General features: G+C 44.3%; 2 pseudogenes; both read right to left on the bottom strand.

Moving 5' to 3' along the window:
* Window positions 1-1,563: 1,563 nt before the first annotated feature.
* Window positions 1,564-1,681, bottom strand: LOC126204554 (5S ribosomal RNA; annotated as a pseudogene).
* Window positions 1,682-2,356: 675 nt separating this feature from the next.
* Window positions 2,357-2,474, bottom strand: LOC126204539 (5S ribosomal RNA; annotated as a pseudogene).
* Between the last annotated feature and the right edge of the window lie 9,620 nt (window positions 2,475-12,094).

Genomic DNA, 12,094 nt, shown 5'->3' with positions numbered 1-12,094 from the left:
CTACGCTCTTCCTAGAAGGGCCGTGTGGTGGACAATGCGCATCCCGCTCTGTCGTGGCTCCGGAAGAGACATCTTGTTGTGAACACCTGTGTGTGTGTTCATAAGACTCTTATATCACCCATATTTGGGTTAACAATCTTATAATATCTCCAGATTGGAGATTACGAGCTACGAGCTGTGTTAGTTAAGTTCTGCAGAACATATGAGGGGGCAACAGCGTACATGTCACTCAACCTTAGCGACTGGACACAACCAGTTGATTTATCCAGGGAAAAGCATAGTTTTTTGCCTCAAGAAAACTTAGCGCAGTTTACGACTGTACATCCAACAAGCCAGAGCAGAAGTGTCAGACCTACAGATGAGCAAGGCTTCGATGCGTCTGCCACCGACACAAGCCACAGCCGACCACAGCTGCCCTTATCGGCGCAGTCTGCCCAAAGGTAAGTACCGCATTGGTCAGGCACTAAGTGTGGGAGTCACTAGAGTACAGTCACTTCAGATCTGCTTTAGATTGGAGTTGATCTGCGTAGTTTGTCTCATTCCCTCGTGTCCATATCAGCCACATATTGCTTGTGTGTTCTTTGGTATTAAATTCGAGGAAGGCACTCTGCAGATAGACGACATTGTCCAGCTACAATAGAGTAGTCAGTGCACAGTCAATTTCGTGGTTTTATAACACTGTCAGTGTAATATTTTTGGCATAAAGATTGTTGTTATCTATGTGCTTAAAGTAACATTAGTATTTGTCTCTCTCTTGAGATTATGCTAGTGTAAGAATTGTTATAGTACATTTTCATGTGTTTACCTTTCTCGAAGTTACATTCATTAAGATTTTTTTGTATTACTTTTACGGGATCTTCCTAAGTACATAGGATTTGGCTTCATCGTCAAATACGTTATTTGAGCCCAGTGTATGGTGATTAGTATAATAAAAGTATTTAGTACAAGTCATAGATCGTTTGTTTGATCTGAAGTAGATGTTACCCCTTCCTCATTGACATACTTTAGCTGTTATTCTGATGTCTAGACGTCACTGTGTCTGGAATCTCCTAACGTGGCAGGGCCAGGGTTCATAGGCACTGTAAACTTGTCGAAACTATTCGTGCTTGGTAAGTGATAAGGACACGTCATAGCGAGTATGTTAAACGGTCATTATAAATTGAAGAGTTAAAACACTGGTACACCTGCCTAATATCGTATAGGACACCCGTGAGCACCCAGAAGTGTCGCAGCACGATGTGGCATGGACTCGACTAATGTCTAAGGTCTTGTTGGAGGGAATTGACATCATGAATCCTGCAGAGCTGTCCATAAGAGTACGATGGGTGGTCTCTTCTGAACAGTACGTTCCAAGACATCACAGATATTCCTCCCGAACAGGCCACGAAGACCCAACGGTACCGTGTCATCCTCAGCCCACAGGCGTCACTGGATGCGGATATGGAGGGGCATGTGGTCAGCACACCGCTCTCCCGGCTGTATGTCAGTTTCCGAGACCGGAGCCGCTACTTCTCAATCAAGTAGCTCCTCAGTCTGCCTTACAAGGGCTGAGTGGACCCCGCTTGCCAACAGTACTCGGCAGACCGGATGGTCACCCATTCAAGTGCTAGCCCAGCCCGACAGCGCTTAACTTCGGTGATCTGACGGGAACTGGTGTTACCACTGCAGCAAGGCCGTTGGCAAGGCATCACAGATTTGCTCAAAAATATTCATGTCTGGGAAGTTTCGTAGCCAGCGGAAGTGTTTAAACTCAGAAGAGTGATCCTGGAGCCACTCTGTTGCAATTCTGGACGTGTGGTGTGTCCGTTGTCCTGTTGGAATTGCCTAAGTCCGAATGGATGCAGGTGATCAGACAGCATTGTTACGTACGTGTCACCTATCAGAGTCGTCTCTAGATGTATCACTCCAACTGCACACGCCCCATATCATTACAGAGCCTCCACCAGCTTGAACAGTCCCCCGCTGAAACGCAGGGTCCATGGATTCATGAGGTTGGCTCCATACCCGTACACGTCGATCCGCTCGATACAATCTGAAACGAGACTCGTCCGACCAGGCAACATGTTTCCAGTCATCAACAGTCCAATGTCGGTGTTGACGGGCCCAGGCGAGGCGTAAAGCTTTGTGTCATGCAGTCATCAAGGGTATACGAGAGGGCCTTCGGCTCCGAAGATCCATGTCGATCATGTTTCGTTGAATGGTTCGCACGCTGACGCTTGTTGATTGCCCAGCACTGAAATCTGCAGCGATCTGTGGAAGGAATGCACTTCTGTCACATTCAACGATTCTCTTCGGTCGTCGTTGGTCAATCAAGTAGATCCTCTGTTTGCCTCACAAGGGCTGAGTGGACCCCGCTTGCCAACAGTACTCGGCAGACCGGATGGTCACCCATCCAAGTGCTAGCCCAGCCCGACAGCGCTTAAATTCGGTGATCTGACGGGAACCGGTATTACCACTGTGACAAGGCCGTTGGCAAGGCATCACAGATATGCTCAATAATATTCATGTCTGGGGAGTATGGTAGCGAGTGGAAGTGTTTAAACTCAGGATCTTTTTCCGGCCGCAGCGATATCGGAGATTTAATGCTTTACCGGATTCCTGATATTCATGGTACAGTCATGAAATTGTCGAACGGGAAAATCCCCACTTCATCGCTACCTCAGAGATGTTGTGTCCCATCGCTCGTGCCCCGACTATAACAGCACGTTCAAACTCACTTAAATCTTGATAACCTTCCATTGTAGCAGCATTAACCGATCTAACAACTACGCCAGACACTTGTCCTATGTAGAGGTTGCTGACCGCAGCGCAGTATTCTGCATGTTTAATATCTCCGTACTTGAACACGCATGCCTATACCAGTTTCTTTGGCGCTTCAGTGTAGATTACCGTTAAAGTATAAATATATTCCAAATACCTACATGACACTAAAGTAGCCATATTATCCTAGACAATATTTCAGGATTTTCGTTAATCGGAAGTTCACGTTATAGAGAGCGAACGTAAACACGATACTTGGAACCAGCAAGTAATTAATAAACTAATTAGCTTCGCGTGTGATAGCTGATATTCAGCGACCGGGAGGTACGTGGTTAATTGGCTAAATAATGAAGTAGGCCAGTGTTGCTTTTGTACCTTCGCGGGTCAGCTTTACTATAGTAAATTAATAACCTTCTCCTGCTGGTGGTTAATTCCTACAGTAATTTACATGTAAACAGCAACAGCATTTCTAACTGCAGTTTTGCTGTATGATGATGCCATTAACATTCTGGAACAAGGCTGTAATAGTCAGTCTGTACTCTACTGCCAACTGTTTCGCTTCTGTTGTTGTTGTTGCAGCTGCTGTTGCTGTTTCGGACGTCTGTCTTAACATTGGGTTGATACAGTCCTCCCTTGATATCGTGCATCAGCTACGCTCTTCTCTTCGGAGTGTCTGCTGCAGCCTACAGCATGAACTACCTGCTTTATACGTTCAAATACACTACTGGCCATTAAAATTGCTACACTACCAAGATGAGGTGCTACAGACGCGAAATTTAACTGACAGGAGGAAGATGCTGTGATATGCAAATGATTAGCTTTTCAGAGCATTAACACAAGGTTGGCGCCGGTGGCGACACCTACAACGTGCTGACATGAGGAAAGTTTCCAACCGATTTCTAATACGCAAACAGCAGTTGACCGGCGTTGCCTGGTGAAACGTTGTTATGCCTCGTGTAAGGAGGAGAAATGCGTAGCATCACGTTTCGGACTTTGATAAAGGTCGGATTGTAGCCTATTGCGATTTCGGTTTATCGTATCGCGACATTGCTGGTCGCGTTGTTCGAGATCCAATGACTGTTATCAGAATATGGAATCGGTGGGTTCAGGAGGGTAATACAGAACGCCGTGTTCGATCCCAACGGCCTCGCATCCCAAGCAGTCCAGATGACAGGCATCTTACCCACATGGCTGTAACGGACCGTGCAGCCACGTCTCGATCCCTGAGTCAACAGATGGGGACGTTTGCAAGGCAACAATCATCTACACGAACAGTTCGACGACGTTTGCAGCAGCATGGACTATCAGATCGGAGACCATGGCTGCGGTTACCCTTGACGCTGCATCATAGACAGGAGCGCCTGCGATGGTGTACTCAACGACGAACCTGGGTGCACGAATGGCAAAACGTCATTCTTTCGGATGAATCCAAGTTCTGTTTACAGCATCACGATGGTCGCATCCGTGTTTGGCGACATCGCGGTGTACGCACATTGGAAGCTTGTATTCGTCATCGCCATACTGGCGTATCACCCGTCGAGACGGTATGGGGTGCCATTGGTTACACGTCTCAGTCAGCTCTTGTTCGCACTGACGGCACTTTGAACAGTGGACGTTACATTTCAGATGTGTTACGACCCGTGGCTCTACCCTTCGTTCGATCCCTGCGAAACCTTACATTTCAGCAGGATAATGCACGACCGCATGTTGCAGGTCCTGTACGGGCTTTTCTGGATACAGAAAATGTTCGACTGCTGCCCTGGCCAGCACATTCTGTAGATCTTTCGCCAATTGAAAACGTCAGGTCAATGGTGGCCGAGCAACTGGCTCGTCACAATACGCCAGTCACTACTCTTGATGAACTTTGGTATCGTGTTGAAGCTGCATGGGCAGCTGTACCTGTACACGCCATACAAGCTCTGTTTGACTCAATGCCCAGGCGTATCAAGGCCGTTATTACGGCCAGAGGTGGTTGTTCTGGGTACTGATTTCTCAGGATCCATGCACCCAAATTACGTGAAAATGTAATCACATGTCAATTCTAGTATAATATATTTGTCCAATGAATACCCGTTTATCATCTGCATTTCTTCTTGGTGTAGCAGTTTTAATGGCCAGTAGTGTATCTAGGCCTGAACCCTCTGTTCTTTCCTTCTACCCTCCCTTCAACTACCGGTTTCAGCAATGACGTACGTCATACGTCGAATACGACGAATAACTATACTACCAACCATTCCGAATAACTTAAATTGTAATAACCACATGGACAAAGTTGAAGGAAAGCAAACCAAAGACTGCGATATACTGGTAGAACACTTAGAAGATGCAGCAGGCGTGCTAGAGAGAGAGAGAGAGAGAGAGAGAGAGAGAGAGAGAGAGAGAGAGTCTACAAAGCGTTCAACGTCCTCTTCTGGAGTACCGCTGTGCATTGTGGGTTCCGCATTAGATAGGACAGGAGAAGAAAATCCAAGAAGTTCAAAGAAGGTCAGCTCGTTTTGTATCATCACAAAATAAGGGAGAAAGTGTCACGGGTATGATACACGAACTGGGATGGCAATGATTAAAGCAAACTGTTTTTCGTTGCAGCAGGACCTTCCTATAAAATTTTAATCACCAACTTGCTCCTGAGTGTGTGAAAATATTTTATTGGCGCCCACTTACACAGGGAGAAATTATCGAGTTCCAATGGAAAGAGTGAAGTGTTCTGTTTTCTTGCGCGCAGTTGGAGAGTGGAAAGGGAGAGAAATAGCTTCAAGGTAATTCGATGAACGCTGCGGCAGGTACATAATTGTGAACTGCAGAGTAATCATGTAGATGAAGATACGCTAACAATATTTGCTATTAACATACCTAACTATTACACATGTATTACAAAGCATTGCATTTTGCGCCGTGCACAGCGAAAATGTAAATTACATGAAACTATTTAATTAAAGAATTCACTGGGCTGTGAAATAGTAAGAAAGCAAGAAAGTATTTCGAGATCATCTGACTTTAACTAAGGGCTCGGTAGGGCCAACAGAAACACATTTTGAAATTTTACACACGTCTCCTAAGTAATGTTGTTTGAACACCTTGGAAGAACTTGACATCTATGTACGGGTGTTGTTCCGAAATTAATGCCTTCTACTTTTGTGTGGTGACTTTGGATGTCCGTGCCAGATGTCGTTGGTGTAGTGCTAATTCTTCAACCATCCCCTTTCATTTGCAGGTGGTTTCGTTGTTCTGCGTAGTTGGCGCGAGCTGCAGGGTGTTCCAAAATGGAGTCTGATATGGACGCACGTATAAAACAGCGATGTGTGACTGAGTTCCTCACTGCTGAAGAAATTGCGCCGATTGAAATCCATCGACGCTTCCTAATGGTATATGGAGACGATAAAATAGACACGAGCAATGTGAGGCGATGGGTACGGCGTTTTTATGATGATGAAAATGGTGTGTATGGCAAGGCACGGTCCGGTCGACCCTACACAGCTGTCAATCCCTCGCAATGAAGAATGTCTTGATCATCTCATCGACGGATAACGACCAGAGAACTGTGTGCAAAGCTGAATGTCGGCTTTACTGCCTTGGAAATAATGTTGGAACATCTTGGTTATCGCGAAGTCTGTGCGAGATGGGTCCCGCGGATGCTTCCAGAAGAACGGAAGACTCATCAATTGGATCTGCTGGACCAATTTTTGACAATTTTTTGAGTGGGATCGTCACCGGAGATGAGACGTGGTGTCAGCACTACGAGCCGAAATCCGTAAGACAGTTCATGGAATGGCCACATAACAGTTCTCGGTTAAAGATGAAATTCGAGACACAGCCATCTATAGGCAAAGTGAAGTGCATAGTATTCTGGGATAGCCAAGGCGTGTTTCTTTCGGATGTCCTGGAGCGTGGAGAAACTGTCCATTCATAACATTACAAGACGACACTGGCTGAGCGGAAAGCCCGAATTTCCAGAGTAAGGTAAGAGAAGAAGACCGGCTTTCACCTGCAACATGATAACGCCAGGCCTCACATCAGTTTTTCGACCACGCAATTCATTGCAAAATTCATTGCAAATTTACCACATCCACCGTGCAGCCTCTATTTGGCGCCTAGAGACTTCCATCTCTTTGGGCCTCTGAAAGAAGGACTACTCGGCGAATATTTTCAAGACTCGGATGCTGTTGTCAAAGCTGCAAGGAAGTGGTTAGCCTCAGCTCGTCCCGACTTTTACAAGCGCGGCATGCAGGCTCCAGTTCCTCGTTGGCAAAAGTGCGTAAGGAATGGTCGTGACTGCGGAAAAATGAAAATCTGTAGCTGAAATATTTTTCTATTTAACTGTTCTCAGAAATGGTTAAAATGGCTCTGAGCACTATGGGACTTAACATCTGTGGTCATCAGTCCCCTAGAACCTAGAACTACTTAAACCTAACTAACCTAAGGACATCACACACATCCATGCCCGAGGCAGGATTCGAACCTGCGACCGTAGCGGTCACGCGGTTCCAGACTGAAGCGCCTAGAACCGCACGCCCACACCGGCCGGCTTTAACTGTTCTGTTGTGATTTATGTATCTCCCGTAGTTTCCATGAGTGGTCGTGACTGTGCGAAAAAAAAAATGAAAATCTGTAGCTGAAATATTTCTCTATTTAACTGTTCTGTTGCGATTTATGTATCTCCTGTAGTTTCCATGAGTGGTCGTGACTGTGCGAAAAAAAAATGAAAATCTGTAGCTGAAATATTTCTCTATTTAACTGTTCTGTTGTGATTTATGTATCTCCTGTAGTCTCCATGAGTAAAAAAAGGAGGCATCACTTTGGGAACGACCCTCGTACATCACTTGAAAGGTCCAGACGAAATAGGTAGTCTCAGTGTGACTTCAAGAATTCAGTGTATTTGAAGTGTTTTGACGACGTACTCAGTCGGTCCAGTCGGTAGCAACTCTCCAGCTTTGTTAAGGCAACACTCGGCAGAACAAGAGCTCAGCACCTCGCCGCTCTCGCTGACAGCGTGGCTGCGTGGAGGGAGTGGGGGGGGGGGGAGGGGGGGAAGTGGACTGCTGTAGCCATTTGTGGGTTGGTGAACCACTGAGGACGACGACCGACGACGGTGACGAACCTTCTCCGTCGTTTCTAGGTCCCCGATTCAATACACAATACACAGAATAGGGGTAAAAATTACCACGTAGGTAATAAAAGCCCTACGACACGACAAAGGGCAGATGATTATATAAATCGAACTTATGATTATATAAACCGAAATTCAATTCAGTGTTTTAATTTGACTAGTTCGTATCTATCTCTACAGGCTGATAACATTAGGATCTACAAAAGTTCAAACAATTAATTATTGGACAAGATGCTTCATTATTACGAAAAAGAAACGCATTGTTATTTACAATGTTGTACGATTTGTCAACAGAAATGAATAAGTGATTAAAAGCTGAAACTTCCAGGCAGATTAAAACTGTGTGCCCGACCGAGACTCGAACTCGGGACCTTTGCCTAGTGCTAGTTCTGCAGGTTCGCAGGAGAGCTTCTGTAAAGTTTGGAAGGTAGGAGACGAGGTACTGGCAGAAGTAAAGCTGTGAGTACCGGGCGTGAGTCGTGCTTCGGTAGCTCAGTTGGTAGAGCACTTGCCCGCGAAAGGCAAAGGTCCCGAGTTCGAGTCTCGGTCGGGCACACAGTTTTAATCTGCCAGGAAGTTTCAAATCAGCGCACACTCCGCTGCAGAGTGAAAATCTCATTCTGGAAACATCCCCCAGGCTGTGGCTAAGCCATGTCTCCACAATATCCTTTCTTTCAGGAGTGCTAGTTCTGCCAGATTCGCAGGAGAGCTTCTGTAAAGTTTGGAAGGTAGGAGACGAGGTACTGGCAGAATTAAAGCTGTGAGTACCGGGCGTGAGTCGTGCTTCGGTAGCTCAGTTGGTAGAGCACTTGCCCGCGAAAGGCAAAGGTCCCGAGTTCGAGTCTCGGTCGGGCACACAGTTTTAATCTGCCAGGAAGTTTCATATCAGCGTACACTCCGCTGCAGAGTGAAAATCTCATTCTGGAAACATCCCCCAGGCTGTGGCTAAGCCATGTCTCCACAATATCCCTTCTTTGAGGAGTGCTAGTTCTGCCAGGTTCGCAGGAGAGCTTCTGTAAAGTTTGGAAGGTAGGAGACGAGGTACTGGCAGAAGTAAAGCTGTGAGTACCGGGCGTGAGTCGTGCTTCGGTAGCTCAGTTGGTAGAGCACTTGCCCGCGAAAGGCAAAGGTCCCGAGTTCGAGTCTCGGTCGGGCACACAGTTTTAATCTGCCAGGAAGTTTCATATCAGCGCACACTCCGCTGCAGAGTGAAAATCTCATTCTGATTCAAAGCTGTTTATAGAATTTCCCGCGTTAACTTTTTTTCTCTTCTTTTCTCCTGACATGACAACAGTAGCTGCTCTGGATGTTTGTGCATGTGTTGGTCATTACTGACTGTGACTGTTGAATTTCTAACAAGCTATGAAGTATTTAAAATTATTTGCAGTGTTTGTTCAAATGTTCAAATATGTGTGAATTCCTAAGGGATCAAACTGCTGAGGTCAGCGGTCTCTAGATTACACACTACTTAAACTAACTTCTGCTAAGAACAACACACACACCCATGCCCGAGGGAAGTCTCGAACCTCCGGCGGGAGGGGCCACGCAATCCGTGACATGGCGCCTCAAACCGTGCAGCCACCTCGCGCAGCCAGCAGTATCTAGTTTTGACAGTCTGGAATATGTTAATATGCATAAACGCTTGTACTGGTTTTACAATGATTTATTCATTGTTTCCGTTATGTGTTCCTTAAAAGTATAGCATTTATCCAAGTGAGCTTCAGAGTATTTGACGGATTGAGTCTATGGACCGTTTTTATTAAATAACAGCAGAGACGTGTGCAAATTCCGTCTCTTCCTAGTATAAGAAGTTACTGACTTTTATTCCTGCAAATTTTACCCGTCATTTCGTCAAACATTTTTCAAGTAGTACTAGAGCGGCTTAATACTAATTATTTGTGGTGGAAAATCAAGAACTTCCTTCAGAGACCCATTCAGGGAACTGAGGATACTAACTGCTGCTCCCCAAAATATTTCTTCCCTAATGAAATTTGTGTTAAATAACATATATATTTTCAAACCATCAGGTTTATTCGTGGAACCAATGCTAGAAACAAGAACAATTTTCACACTGATTTAAGATCACTTATTTTGGTCTATAAAGAAGTTTGTGATTCTGGAACACACATTTTCAATAACCTGTCAGCAGCCATAAAAAGTTTAACTACTAACAACGTTCATTTTAAGCTTACTGTTAGCGAAGTTCTATTTCTTTGTCGAATTTCTTAACAGAACCGACTGATGTTGGTAAGTTATTAATGATATTAAATAATGTGTGTATTACAGAAAATCTGATTTATGTGCATCTTCAGTGCAGTAGTGTGATAAATGTTAACAGTTGTTGTAAACTGGTTTCTCCCTTTGACGACGTGTGGGTAAAATAGTCTAACAATTACGGATGCACATCAGTGTATAATACAATTATATGTTCTGTGCCAAGTTTGTAATTACTTTTTAAATGAAAATATATTTAAGGTTTTTTAGATATATGCCTCATTCATGAGGACCATTACACTTGCGATCTATAGAGTAAATATGTATTTTGTATTCTAGTTCTCTGACATCTTCTATATCCTTGAGAATCTTGCCACTTTGCATCCAAAAAATAAAAGGACATTTAATCTAACCAAATCTTAAGAATTTATTAACTATGATCGATGCATTATTTTTATAAGAAAGGCGCTGCAGTCTGGAACCGCAAGACCGCTACGGTCGCAGGTTCGAATCCTGCCTCGGGCATGGATGTTTGTGATGTCCTTAGGTTAGTTAGGTTTAACTAGTTCTAAGTTCTAGGGGACTAATGACCTCAGCAGTTGAGTCCCATAGTGCTCAGAGCCATTTTTATAAGAAACACAATTACCTGTTTTAGTCACGTTTAATAAAAGTATTTACTACATTAATATGTGTTTCGACAGTATGCTGCAGAATCAGCTGCGCTTTTATCATTTAAAGAATAATTTATATGACAATATACGAGACACACACCATCTTTTTATCTTTTTGCTATTAGTGTGTGCCAGTGAGGTTAGGTGACCACGTTCTGTCAAGAAATTTACACAGAGTTACGATTCAACAATTTTTTTACTGAAATGTGTTGTATACTGATTGAAATAACCTTTTACTTACGTATAGTCTAAATACACATTTCTGGCATGTAGAACTTCAAAAAGAAGCCATCACCTGTTAATCTTTCATGGGAAAATCTCAAACAAAGTATCCTATATTAATATCAGTATATGTGTGTTTGTGTGTGTGTGTGTGTGTGTGTGTGTGTGTGTGTGTGCGCGCGCGCGCGGGTGTGTGGGTGTGTAGGTGTGTGGGTGTGTGTGCACGCGCGTGCGCGCGATCGTTTGAAAATTCTTTCAGATGGAAAGAATACTCTAGAATACATGTTGCCAACAGGTGACTTGCCTTGCGGCTATATGATGGCTTGGATTCTATCAAAATAGTGTTTTATCCAATGACGAAGCATGTAAATTTTGCTAATAAGTGGAACAGGTTATTCTTCTAACGGATACAATTAGGTACGTTCCAGGACATTCGATGTTTGATGGTACTATATAATAATAACGTCATATTTCGTAGAGTATTTGTTGATTATTTATTTTTCTTTAATCTACAAATGTGAAAATTTTTGATGTTGAACCGAAAGTTTTCTTCTTAGAAAATTAAAGCTTAGGTCGGGCAGTAAAAAATCTGTTTTACACCCGTTGATTGCCAATTTGCTCCGAGGCCATTGTGTCAATTTTTCAACCTTTGCTCAAGACACTAGCCATTGGGTTTTTAAGCAAAACATGACAAACCTTAACAATCCAAAACTAAACGCCGTCCGAACAGGTCTCGGAAGCCTAACGGAACGTACCGACTTCCTTGCCATTCCCGCCTACAGGCGTCACTGGATGCGGATACGCAGGGACGTGAGGTCAACGTACGGTTTTCCTGGCCGTTGTCAGTTTTGGTAAACAGAGCCACTACTTCTCAATCAAGTAGCTCCTCAGTTTGGTTCACAAGGGCTGAGTGCACGCCACTTGCCAACAACGCTCGGCAGACCGGATGGTCGCCTACCCAAGTGTTAGCCAAGCCCGACAGTACTTAAATTCCGTGATCTGATGGGAACCGGTGTTACGACTGCCGCAAGACCGTTTGCTCAAAGCTTCACATATTCATTCAAAATAACTTTAAGTTGTGTCACTCATCTAGATTGTTACATGTATCGCAATGTTGTACCAA

Source organism: Schistocerca nitens, chromosome 9 (assembly GCF_023898315.1).
Source record: "Schistocerca nitens isolate TAMUIC-IGC-003100 chromosome 9, iqSchNite1.1, whole genome shotgun sequence".
Lineage (NCBI taxonomy): Eukaryota > Metazoa > Arthropoda > Insecta > Orthoptera > Acrididae > Schistocerca > Schistocerca nitens.
This window is presented reverse-complemented; position numbering and strand designations above follow the sequence as displayed.